General features: G+C 47.5%; 4 non-coding genes across 4 annotated transcripts; all 4 read right to left on the bottom strand.

The window, feature by feature from the left end:
- Positions 1-870: 870 nt before the first annotated feature.
- On the bottom strand, positions 871-961 carry trnar-ucu (transfer RNA arginine (anticodon UCU)). Its single transcript is given in 2 exon segments — positions 871-906; positions 925-961. It is a non-coding gene; the product is annotated as a tRNA-Arg (tRNA).
- A 1,696-nt stretch (positions 962-2,657) lies between these two features.
- On the bottom strand, positions 2,658-2,748 carry trnar-ucu (transfer RNA arginine (anticodon UCU)). Its single transcript is given in 2 exon segments — positions 2,658-2,693; positions 2,712-2,748. It is a non-coding gene; the product is annotated as a tRNA-Arg (tRNA).
- Positions 2,749-7,824: 5,076 nt separating this feature from the next.
- On the bottom strand, positions 7,825-7,915 carry trnar-ucu (transfer RNA arginine (anticodon UCU)). Its single transcript is given in 2 exon segments — positions 7,825-7,860; positions 7,879-7,915. It is a non-coding gene; the product is annotated as a tRNA-Arg (tRNA).
- Positions 7,916-11,293: 3,378 nt separating this feature from the next.
- Positions 11,294-11,384, bottom strand: trnar-ucu (transfer RNA arginine (anticodon UCU)). The gene is given in 2 exon segments: positions 11,294-11,329; positions 11,348-11,384. It is a non-coding gene; the product is annotated as a tRNA-Arg (tRNA).
- Between the last annotated feature and the right edge of the window lie 1,616 nt (positions 11,385-13,000).

Below are 13,000 nucleotides of genomic sequence, written 5' to 3'. Positions count from 1 at the left end.
GTTTCTTAAGGTTAAACTTGTTTGCACATTGAATATTTAATTGCTGTGTGTGTGTGTGTGTGTGTGTGTGTGTGTGTGTGTCACTAGAAGTCCAGCACACTATCCATTGTGGCACAGAACCACAAAACTGTACGACGAAGATACTCTTCTGCATGCCTGCAGATGACCGGGCGTCTCAGTGTGATTTGACAAGTAGCATTTACAGCTGTGTTTTTTAAATCCCTGTCTCACTGATATTGAGACGGATGGAAATGATGGGTTCTTCTATTTGGTACAAGCGGCTCATGTTGACTTGAGTCTTCAGCTTGCAAGCAAGTGCAATGGGTATGCTTTCCAGCCCGTGCCAGCAGGGTTAGGCAAGATCTTGCAGGCCCATCCCTCCCGACGAGCGTGGTGTATACTCTGTCCGATTCCACCGTCTTGATTTCTGTTGCAGCCACTTTCCATGCTTTGCTCACTCGAGAGGCAGCCAGGTTAAGCGGGCAATAATGCACAAGTAGCTCTGTCTTGCGAATCTTGGAACTGTCCATTGGACGTACACGGCGTGAGTCATCAAGAAATGTCAAACAAGGAATGCCCACAACGAAGGTGGGATAGAAAGCCACGTGTGCAAAACACAACGGCTTAGTAGTCCATGGCCTTAAGTACAAGGCCACCTGATCCAGCTGTTCCCGGAGATGCAACTGACACGGAGGGGGACTGGTACAGTGACAGTGGCTAGGAAAAGAAGCAGGGTATGAGGTCTTGATAGTCAAGCAAGGATTTGGGACAAAGTTGGCATTCCAGAAAAGTAAGAAGTGAAGGCGTCAGAGAGGCACTCTGGCTGTCACAAGGAAGCCCAGCAAGCTGTAAGTTTCATGAAGTGAGCACTGACCCTGGTGGGACTCGAACCCACAACCTTTGAATGACCACTGCCCTTTTCACTAGAAGTCCAACGCGCTATCCATTGTGCCACAGAGCCCCACAAGACATTTATCGCCATACTGTTCTGTACGCCTACTGATGACGGGGCATCTCAGCGTGCTTGTACAAGTAGCATTTACAGATGTGTTTTTTTAATCCCTGTCTCGCTGATATTGAGACGAAAGGAAATGAATGGTTCTTCTTTTAGATAATGCGACTCATGTTGACTTGACTGTGAGGGGAAGTATTTGTCAGGCACACTGTGTGTTTGTCTGTTTATCTGTGGCTGTCTTTGTGTCTGTGGCAGTCTGTCTGTGTGTGTGTGTCTGTCTGTCTGTCTATCTGTGGCTGTCTGTGTGTCTGTGGCAGTCTGTGCTTGTGGCTGTCTGTGTGTGTGTCTGTGGCTGGACCGTTGGGGCTGGTTGGAAACATCATCGACCTGGGATTCTCTTCATCACAAATACATCTTTCCCTGCCCACATGACGGAATTGCTTTTCAGCTGGATCACAGCCTCACCCCAGGTGGGCAAAACCTCCAAAAGTGGTACAAACTCATCCACGTATTGCAGTGTTTCTGGGAAAGCTGGCATAGTGAGTGAGAAAGTCAACCCTGACAGTGTGGCGAGAGACGGGAAGCCACGGAATTTATGCGCTCTGTGATGTCATAGAAGTCAGCTGTGAGAGAGATCTGAGATGTCATCGCTGAACTGGCAGTGAAGGGAGAGGGAGAGGAAGGCAAAGCATGTACGTGGCTTCTCTCGCTGACTGGGCAAGATTGGATGAATGAGAGAGTGCAGAGATGGGAACGCAGTAAATATACAATGGTATTATGCAAATTCTGAATCGATTTATAATGTATATTCATGATTTCTTGATTGAGAGAGTTCTGTTTCTTAAGGTTAAACTTGTTTGCACATTGAATATTTAATTGCTGTGTGTGTGTGTGTGTGTGTGTGTGTGTGTGTCACTAGAAGTCCAGCACACTATCCATTGTGGCACAGAACCACAAAACTGTACGACGAAGATACTCTTCTGCATGCCTGCAGATGACCGGGCGTCTCAGTGTGATTTGACAAGTAGCATTTACAGCTGTGTTTTTTAAATCCCTGTCTCACTGATATTGAGACGGATGGAAATGATGGGTTCTTCTATTTGGTACAAGCGGCTCATGTTGACTTGAGTCTTCAGCTTGCAAGCAAGTGCAATGGGTATGCTTTCCAGCCCGTGCCAGCAGGGTTAGGCAAGATCTTGCAGGCCCATCCCTCCCGACGAGCGTGGTGTATACTCTGTCCGATTCCACCGTCTTGATTTCTGTTGCAGCCACTTTCCATGCTTTGCTCACTCGAGAGGCAGCCAGGTTAAGCGGGCAATAATGCACAAGTAGCTCTGTCTTGCGAATCTTGGAACTGTCCATTGGACGTACACGGCGTGAGTCATCAAGAAATGTCAAACAAGGAATGCCCACAACGAAGGTGGGATAGAAAGCCACGTGTGCAAAACACAACGGCTTAGTAGTCCATGGCCTTAAGTACAAGGCCACCTGATCCAGCTGTTCCCGGAGATGCAACTGACACGGAGGGGGACTGGTACAGTGACAGTGGCTAGGAAAAGAAGCAGGGTATGAGGTCTTGATAGTCAAGCAAGGATTTGGGACAAAGTTGGCATTCCAGAAAAGTAAGAAGTGAAGGCGTCAGAGAGGCACTCTGGCTGTCACAAGGAAGCCCAGCAAGCTGTAAGTTTCATGAAGTGAGCACTGACCCTGGTGGGACTCGAACCCACAACCTTTGAATGACCACTGCCCTTTTCACTAGAAGTCCAACGCGCTATCCATTGTGCCACAGAGCCCCACAAGACATTTATCGCCATACTGTTCTGTACGCCTACTGATGACGGGGCATCTCAGCGTGCTTGTACAAGTAGCATTTACAGATGTGTTTTTTTAATCCCTGTCTCGCTGATATTGAGACGAAAGGAAATGAATGGTTCTTCTTTTAGATAATGCGACTCATGTTGACTTGACTGTGAGGGGAAGTATTTGTCAGGCACACTGTGTGTTTGTCTGTTTATCTGTGGCTGTCTTTGTGTCTGTGGCAGTCTGTCTGTGTGTGTGTGTCTGTCTGTCTGTCTATCTGTGGCTGTCTGTGTGTCTGTGGCAGTCTGTGCTTGTGGCTGTCTGTGTGTGTGTCTGTGGCTGGACCGTTGGGGCTGGTTGGAAACATCATCGACCTGGGATTCTCTTCATCACAAATACATCTTTCCCTGCCCACATGACGGAATTGCTTTTCAGCTGGATCACAGCCTCACCCCAGGTGGGCAAAACCTCCAAAAGTGGTACAAACTCATCCACGTATTGCAGTGTTTCTGGGAAAGCTGGCATAGTGAGTGAGAAAGTCAACCCTGACAGTGTGGCGAGAGACGGGAAGCCACGGAATTTATGCGCTCTGTGATGTCATAGAAGTCAGCTGTGAGAGAGATCTGAGATGTCATCGCTGAACTGGCAGTGAAGGGAGAGGGAGAGGAAGGCAAAGCATGTACGTGGCTTCTCTCGCTGACTGGGCAAGATTGGATGAATGAGAGAGTGCAGAGATGGGAACGCAGTAAATATACAATGGTATTATGCAAATTCTGAATCGATTTATAATGTATATTCATGATTTCTTGATTGAGAGAGTTCTGTTTCTTAAGGTTAAACTTGTTTGCACATTGAATATTTAATTGCTGTGTGTGTGTGTGTGTGTGTGTGTGTGTGTGTGTGTGTGTGTGTGTGTGTGTGTGTGTGTGTGTGTGTGTGTGTGTGTGTGTGTGTGTGTGTGTGTGTGTGTGTGTGTGTGTGTGTGTGTGTGTGTCACTAGAAGTCCAGCACACTATCCATTGTGGCACAGAACCACAAAACTGTACGACGAAGATACTCTTCTGCATGCCTGCAGATGACCGGGCGTCTCAGTGTGATTTGACAAGTAGCATTTACAGCTGTGTTTTTTAAATCCCTGTCTCACTGATATTGAGACGGATGGAAATGATGGGTTCTTCTATTTGGTACAAGCGGCTCATGTTGACTTGAGTCTTCAGCTTGCAAGCAAGTGCAATGGGTATGCTTTCCAGCCCATGCCAGCAGGGTTAGGCAAGATCTTGCAGGCCCATCCCTCCCGACGAGCGTGGTGTATACTCTGTCCGATTCCACCGTCTTGATTTCTGTTGCAGCCACTTTCCATGCTTTGCTCACTCGAGAGGCAGCCAGGTTAAGCGGGCAATAATGCACGAGTAGCTCTGTCTTGCGAATCTTGGAACTGTCCATTGGACGTACACGGCGTGAGTCATCAAGAAATGTCAAACAAGGAATGCTCACAACGAAGGTGGGATAGAAAGCCACGTGTGCAAAACACAACGGCTTAGTAGTCCATGGCCTTAAGTACAAGGCCACCTGATCCAGCTGTTCCCGGAGATGCAACTGACACGGAGGGGGACTGGTACAGTGACAGTGGCTAGGAAAAGAAGCAGGGTATGAGGTCTTGATAGTCAAGCAAGGATTTGGCCCCTCAAGACATTTATCGCCATACTGTTCTGCACGCCTACTGATGACGGGGCATCTCAGCGTGCTTGTACAAGTAGCATTTACAGATGTGTTTCTTTAATCCCTGTCTCGCTGATATTGAGACGAACGGAAATGAATGGTTCTTCTTTTAGATAATGCGACTCATGTTGACTTGACTGTGAGGGGAAGTATTTCTCAGGCACACTGTGTGTTTGTCTGTTTATCTGTGGCTGTCTTTGTGTCTGTGGCAGTCTGTCTGTGTGTGTGTGTCTGTCTGTCTGTCTATCTGTGGCTGTCTGTGTGTCTGTGGCAGTCTGTGCTTGTGGCTGTCTGTGTGTGTGTCTGTGGCTGGACCGTTGGGGCTGGTTGGAAACATCATCGACCTGGGATTCTCTTCATCACAAATACATCTTTCCCTGCCCACATGACGGAATTGCTTTTCAGCTGGATCACAGCCTCACCCCAGGTGGGCAAAACCTCCAAAAGTGGTACAAACTCATCCACGTATTGCAGTGTTTCTGGGAAAGCTGGCATAGTGAGTGAGAAAGTCAACCCTGACAGTGTGGCGAGAGACGGGAAGCCACGGAATTTATGCGCTCTGTGAAGTCATAGAAGTCAGCTGTGAGAGAGATCTGAGATGTCATCGCTGAACTGGCAGTGAAGGGAGAGGGAGAGGAAGGCAAAGCATGTACGTGGCTTCTCTCGCTGACTGGGCAAGATTGGAAGAATGAGAGAGTGCAGAGATGGGAACGCAGTAAATATACAATGGTATGATGCAAATTCTGAATCGATTTATAATGTATATTCATGATTTCTTGATTGAGAGAGTTATGTTTCTTAAGGTTAAACTTGTTTGCACATTGAATATTTAATTGCTGTGTGTGTGTGTGTGTGTGTGTGTGTGTGTGTGTGTGTGTGTGTGTGTGTGTGTGTGTGTGTGTGTGTGTGTGTGTGTGTGTGTGTGTGTGTGTGTGTGTGTGTGTGTGTGTCACTAGAAGTCCAGCACACTATCCATTGTGGCACAGAACCACAAAACTGTACGACGAAGATACTCTTCTGCATGCCTGCAGATGACCGGGCGTCTCAGTGTGATTTGACAAGTAGCATTTACAGCTGTGTTTTTTAAATCCCTGTCTCACTGATATTGAGACGGATGGAAATGATGGGTTCTTCTATTTGGTACAAGCGGCTCATGTTGACTTGAGTCTTCAGCTTGCAAGCAAGTGCAATGGGTATGCTTTCCAGCCCGTGCCAGCAGGGTTAGGCAAGATCTTGCAGGCCCATCCCTCCCGACGAGCGTGGTGTATACTCTGTCCGATTCCACCGTCTTGATTTCTGTTGCAGCCACTTTCCATGCTTTGCTCACTCGAGAGGCAGCCAGGTTAAGCGGGCAATAATGCACGAGTAGCTCTGTCTTGCGAATCTTGGAACTGTCCATTGGACGTACACGGCGTGAGTCATCAAGAAATGTCAAACAAGGAATGCTCACAACGAAGGTGGGATAGAAAGCCACGTGTGCAAAACACAACGGCTTAGTAGTCCATGGCCTTAAGTACAAGGCCACCTGATCCAGCTGTTCCCGGAGATGCAACTGACACGGAGGGGGACTGGTACAGTGACAGTGGCTAGGAAAAGAAGCAGGGTATGAGGTCTTGATAGTCAAGCAAGGATTTGGCCCCTCAAGACATTTATCGCCATACTGTTCTGCACGCCTACTGATGACGGGGCATCTCAGCGTGCTTGTACAAGTAGCATTTACAGATGTGTTTCTTTAATCCCTGTCTCGCTGATATTGAGACGAACGGAAATGAATGGTTCTTCTTTTAGATAATGCGACTCATGTTGACTTGACTGTGAGGGGAAGTATTTCTCAGGCACACTGTGTGTTTGTCTGTTTATCTGTGGCTGTCTTTGTGTCTGTGGCAGTCTGTCTGTGTGTGTGTGTCTGTCTGTCTGTCTATCTGTGGCTGTCTGTGTGTCTGTGGCAGTCTGTGCTTGTGGCTGTCTGTGTGTGTGTCTGTGGCTGGACCGTTGGGGCTGGTTGGAAACATCATCGACCTGGGATTCTCTTCATCACAAATACATCTTTCCCTGCCCACATGACGGAATTGCTTTTCAGCTGGATCACAGCCTCACCCCAGGTGGGCAAAACCTCCAAAAGTGGTACAAACTCATCCACGTATTGCAGTGTTTCTGGGAAAGCTGGCATAGTGAGTGAGAAAGTCAACCCTGACAGTGTGGCGAGAGACGGGAAGCCACGGAATTTATGCGCTCTGTGAAGTCATAGAAGTCAGCTGTGAGAGAGATCTGAGATGTCATCGCTGAACTGGCAGTGAAGGGAGAGGGAGAGGAAGGCAAAGCATGTACGTGGCTTCTCTCGCTGACTGGGCAAGATTGGAAGAATGAGAGAGTGCAGAGATGGGAACGCAGTAAATATACAATGGTATGATGCAAATTCTGAATCGATTTATAATGTATATTCATGATTTCTTGATTGAGAGAGTTATGTTTCTTAAGGTTAAACTTGTTTGCACATTGAATATTTAATTGCTGTGTGTGTGTGTGTGTGTGTGTGTGTGTGTGTCACTAGAAGTCCAGCACACTATCCATTGTGGTACAGAACCACTAAACTGTACGACGAAGATACTCTTCTGCATGCCTGCAGATGACCAGGCGTCTCAGCGTGATTTGACAAGTAGCATTCACAGCTGTGTTTTTTAAATCCCTGTCTCACTGATATTGAGACGGATGGAAATGATGGGTTCTTCTATTTGGTACAAGCGGCTCATGTTGACTTGAGTCTTCAGCTTGCAAGCAAGTGCAATGGGTATGCTTTCCAGCCCGTGCCAGCAGGGTTAGGCAAGATCTTGCAGGCCCATCCCTCCCGACGAGTGTGGTGTATACTCTGTCCAATTCCACCGTCTTGATTTCTGTTGCAGCCACTTTCCATGCTTTGCTCACTCGAGAGGCAGCCAGGTTAAGCGGGCAATAATGCACAAGTAGCTCTGTCTTGTGAATCTTGGAACTGTCCATTGGACGTACACGGCGTGAGTCGTCAAGAAATGTCAAACAAGGAATGCCCACAACGAAGGTGGGATAGAAAGCCACGTGTGCAAAACACAACGGCTTAGTAGTCCATGGCCTTAAGTACAAGGCCAGCTGATCCAGCTGTTCCCGGAGATGCAACTGACACGGAGGGGGACTGGTACAGTGACAGTGGCTAGGAAAAGAAGCAGGGTATGAGGTCTTGATAGTCAAGCAAGGATTTGGGACAAAGTTGGCATTCCAGAAAAGTAAGAAGTGAAGGCGTCAGCGAGGCATTTGACTGCAAGATACCTCTCGCTGTCACGAGGAAGACCAGCAAGCTGTTAGTTTCATGAAGTGAGTACTGACTCTGGTGGGACTCGAACCCACAACCTTTGAATGACCACTGCCCTTTTCACTAGAAGTACAATGCACTATCCATTGCGCCACAGAGCCCAAAAGACATTTATCGCCATACTGTTCTGCACGCCTACTGATGACGGGGCATCTCAGCGTGCTTGTACAAGTAGCATTTACAGATGTGTTTTTTTAATCCCTGTCTCGCTGATATTGAGACGAAAGGAAATGAATGGTTCTTCTTTTAGATAATGCGACTCATGTTGACTTGACTGTGAGGGGAAGTATTTGTCAGGCACACTGTGTGTTTGTCTGTTTATCTGTGGCTGTCTTTGTGTCTGTGGCAGTCTGTCTGTGTGTGTCTGTCTGTCTGTCTGTCTATCTGTGGCTGTCTGTGTGTCTGTGGCAGACTGTGCTTGTGGCTGTCTGTGTGTGTGTCTGTGGCTTGACCGATGGGGCTGGTTGGAAACATCATCGACCTGGGATTCTCTTCATCACAAATACATCTTACCCTGCCCACATGCCCGAATTGCTTTTCAGCTGGATCACAGCCTCGCCCCAGGTGGGCAAAACCTCCAAAAGTGGTACAAACTCATCCACGTATTGCAGTGTTTCTGGGAAAGCTGGCATAGTGAGTGAGAAAGTCAACCCTGACAGTGTGGCGAGAGACGGGAAGCCACGGAATTTATGCGCTCTGTGATGTCATAGAAGTCAGCTGTGAGAGAGATCTGAGATGTCATCGCTGAACTGGCAGTGAAGGGAGAGGGAGAGGAAGGCAAAGCATGTACGTGGCTTCTCTCGCTGACTGGGCAAGATTGGATGAATGAGAGAGTGCAGAGATGGGAACGCAGTAAATATACAATGGTATTATGCAAATTCTGAATCGATTTATAATGTATATTCATGATTTCTTGATTGAGAGAGTTCTGTTTCTTAAGGTTAAACTTGTTTGCACATTGAATATTTAATTGCTGTGTGTGTGTGTGTGTGTGTGTGTGTGTGTGTGTGTGTGTGTGTGTGTGTGTGTGTGTGTGTGTGTGTGTGTGTGTGTGTGTGTGTGTGTGTGTGTGTGTGTGTGTCACTAGAAGTCCAGCACACTATCCATTGTGGCACAGAACCACAAAACTGTACGACGAAGATACTCTTCTGCATGCCTGCAGATGACCGGGCGTCTCAGTGTGATTTGACAAGTAGCATTTACAGCTGTGTTTTTTAAATCCCTGTCTCACTGATATTGAGACGGATGGAAATGATGGGTTCTTCTATTTGGTACAAGCGGCTCATGTTGACTTGAGTCTTCAGCTTGCAAGCAAGTGCAATGGGTATGCTTTCCAGCCCGTGCCAGCAGGGTTAGGCAAGATCTTGCAGGCCCATCCCTCCCGACGAGCGTGGTGTATACTCTGTCCGATTCCACCGTCTTGATTTCTGTTGCAGCCACTTTCCATGCTTTGCTCACTCGAGAGGCAGCCAGGTTAAGCGGGCAATAATGCACGAGTAGCTCTGTCTTGCGAATCTTGGAACTGTCCATTGGACGTACACGGCGTGAGTCATCAAGAAATGTCAAACAAGGAATGCTCACAACGAAGGTGGGATAGAAAGCCACGTGTGCAAAACACAACGGCTTAGTAGTCCATGGCCTTAAGTACAAGGCCACCTGATCCAGCTGTTCCCGGAGATGCAACTGACACGGAGGGGGACTGGTACAGTGACAGTGGCTAGGAAAAGAAGCAGGGTATGAGGTCTTGATAGTCAAGCAAGGATTTGGCCCCTCAAGACATTTATCGCCATACTGTTCTGCACGCCTACTGATGACGGGGCATCTCAGCGTGCTTGTACAAGTAGCATTTACAGATGTGTTTCTTTAATCCCTGTCTCGCTGATATTGAGACGAACGGAAATGAATGGTTCTTCTTTTAGATAATGCGACTCATGTTGACTTGACTGTGAGGGGAAGTATTTCTCAGGCACACTGTGTGTTTGTCTGTTTATCTGTGGCTGTCTTTGTGTCTGTGGCAGTCTGTCTGTGTGTGTGTGTCTGTCTGTCTGTCTATCTGTGGCTGTCTGTGTGTCTGTGGCAGTCTGTGCTTGTGGCTGTCTGTGTGTGTGTCTGTGGCTGGACCGTTGGGGCTGGTTGGAAACATCATCGACCTGGGATTCTCTTCATCACAAATACATCTTTCCCTGCCCACATGACGGAATTGCTTTTCAGCTGGATCACAGCCTCACCCCAGGTGGGCAAAACCTCCAAAAGTGGTACAAACTCATCCACGTATTGCAGTGTTTCTGGGAAAGCTGGCATAGTGAGTGAGAAAGTCAACCCTGACAGTGTGGCGAGAGACGGGAAGCCACGGAATTTATGCGCTCTGTGAAGTCATAGAAGTCAGCTGTGAGAGAGATCTGAGATGTCATCGCTGAACTGGCAGTGAAGGGAGAGGGAGAGGAAGGCAAAGCATGTACGTGGCTTCTCTCGCTGACTGGGCAAGATTGGAAGAATGAGAGAGTGCAGAGATGGGAACGCAGTAAATATACAATGGTATGATGCAAATTCTGAATCGATTTATAATGTATATTCATGATTTCTTGATTGAGAGAGTTATGTTTCTTAAGGTTAAACTTGTTTGCACATTGAATATTTAATTGCTGTGTGTGTGTGTGTGTGTGTGTGTGTGTGTCACTAGAAGTCCAGCACACTATCCATTGTGGTACAGAACCACTAAACTGTACGACGAAGATACTCTTCTGCATGCCTGCAGATGACCAGGCGTCTCAGCGTGATTTGACAAGTAGCATTCACAGCTGTGTTTTTTAAATCCCTGTCTCACTGATATTGAGACGGATGGAAATGATGGGTTCTTCTATTTGGTACAAGCGGCTCATGTTGACTTGAGTCTTCAGCTTGCAAGCAAGTGCAATGGGTATGCTTTCCAGCCCGTGCCAGCAGGGTTAGGCAAGATCTTGCAGGCCCATCCCTCCCGACGAGTGTGGTGTATACTCTGTCCAATTCCACCGTCTTGATTTCTGTTGCAGCCACTTTCCATGCTTTGCTCACTCGAGAGGCAGCCAGGTTAAGCGGGCAATAATGCACAAGTAGCTCTGTCTTGCGAATCTTGGAACTGTCCATTGGACGTACACGGCGTGAGTCGTCAAGAAATGTCAAACAAGGAATGCCCACAACGAAGGTGGGATAGAAAGCCACGTGTGCAAAACACAACGGCTTAGTAGTCCATGGCCTTAAGTACAAGGCCAGCTGATCCAGCTGTTCCCGGAGATGCAACTGACACGGAGGGGGACTGGTACAGTGACAGTGGCTAGGAAAAGAAGCAGGGTATGAGGTCTTGATAGTCAAGCAAGGATTTGGGACAAAGTTGGCATTCCAGAAAAGTAAGAAGTGAAGGCGTCAGCGAGGCATTTGACTGCAAGATACCTCTCGCTGTCACGAGGAAGACCAGCAAGCTGTTAGTTTCATGAAGTGAGTACTGACTCTGGTGGGACTCGAACCCACAACCTTTGAATGACCACTGCCCTTTTCACTAGAAGTACAATGCACTATCCATTGCGCCACAGAGCCCACAAGACATTTATCGCCATACTGTTCTGCACGCCTACTGATGACGGGGCATCTCAGCGTGCTTGTACAAGTAGCATTTACAGATGTGTTTTTTTAATCCCTGTCTCGCTGATATTGAGACGAAAGGAAATGAATGGTTCTTCTTTTAGATAATGCGACTCATGTTGACTTGACTGTGAGGGGAAGTATTTGTCAGGCACACTGTGTGTTTGTCTGTTTATCTGTGGCTGTCTTTGTGTCTGTGGCAGTCTGTCTGTGTGTGTCTGTCTGTCTGTCTGTCTATCTGTGGCTGTCTGTGTGTCTGTGGCAGACTGTGCTTGTGGCTGTCTGTGTGTGTGTCTGTGGCTTGACCGATGGGGCTGGTTGGAAACATCATCGACCTGGGATTCTCTTCATCACAAATACATCTTACCCTGCCCACATGCCCGAATTGCTTTTCAGCTGGATCACAGCCTCGCCCCAGGTGGGCAAAACCTCCAAAAGTGGTACAAACTCATCCACGTATTGCAGTGTTTCTGGGAAAGCTGGCATAGTGAGTGAGAAAGTCAACCCTGACAGTGTGGCGAGAGACGGGAAGCCACGGAATTTATGCGCTCTGTGATGTCATAGAAGTCAGCTGTGAGAGAGATCTGAGATGTCATCGCTGAACTGGCAGTGAAGGGAGAGGGAGAGGAAGGCAAAGCATGTACGTGGCTTCTCTCGCTGACTGGGCAAGATTGGATTAATGAGAGAGTGCTAGGATGGAAATGCAGTTGTTCCCTCAAATAGTGTATAAGAGTTTTCTGGTCTCCTGATGGAGGTGTGGGTTCAAATCCCACTTCTGATAGACTGATTTATAGCATCACCAATGCTAGGAATTGCAACAGTGTTCTTTTCACACTTGTGTGTAATGCATTTTGCAGCCATATTACATAAACATGAGCAAATGCCTAATAACGTCCTAATAACGCCAAGGTCCTGGGTTCGATCCCCACATCGGCCAAGACCAGTCCAAGGTGCTCATCCGTCTAGTACGAGTCCTGTTTTATGAAAGTTTGAGATGAAACTCCCTGAAGGCAAGCGTAGTAGTGCACTTAAGCAGTGGTAGGATCCACAAGACTTCATCAAGCCGTGTCAAAGTCAGCCATTTACATGCACACGGGAAAATGTCCTTTCTCTGCTTTGCTTTTCTCAGAACACTTCATTTGCATTCTGTCCTCTGATTGTTTCAACTCGTGGGCTCCTGCCAATTCCTTATTACACAGACTTGGAGAGGGAAGCAATGCCAGTGGCTTCAAGATTCAACGCAAGTTTCATGAATGGCACATCTAAGCCATGGTGCCAACCAGACATTGAGCTGTTGGTCACCTCGACTCGGTTGCATAAGTGTTGAAAGTCACGGATTCCCGCAATTCTGTGGCCGCATTCTCAAGGCTATCTTCTATAATACACCTCTCAAAATAATAAGGGAACACGTAATCATCACAGCATAACACCAAGTCAATTACACTTCAGGCATATCAATCTGTACAGTTAGGAAGCCTAAGTGGTTTTGAATCACTGTCTCCTGTTTTGGTGCAAATGAAAGTGACAGCAGGTGCACCGGAGAGAGGCAACAGCAAGACAACCCCAAAAAG

The sequence above is a fragment of the Amia ocellicauda genome, chromosome 13, assembly GCF_036373705.1.
Source record: "Amia ocellicauda isolate fAmiCal2 chromosome 13, fAmiCal2.hap1, whole genome shotgun sequence".
NCBI classification, from domain to species: Eukaryota; Metazoa; Chordata; class Actinopteri; order Amiiformes; family Amiidae; genus Amia; species Amia ocellicauda.
Note: the sequence above shows the minus strand (reverse complement) of the source record. Positions and strands in the feature narration are given on the sequence as shown.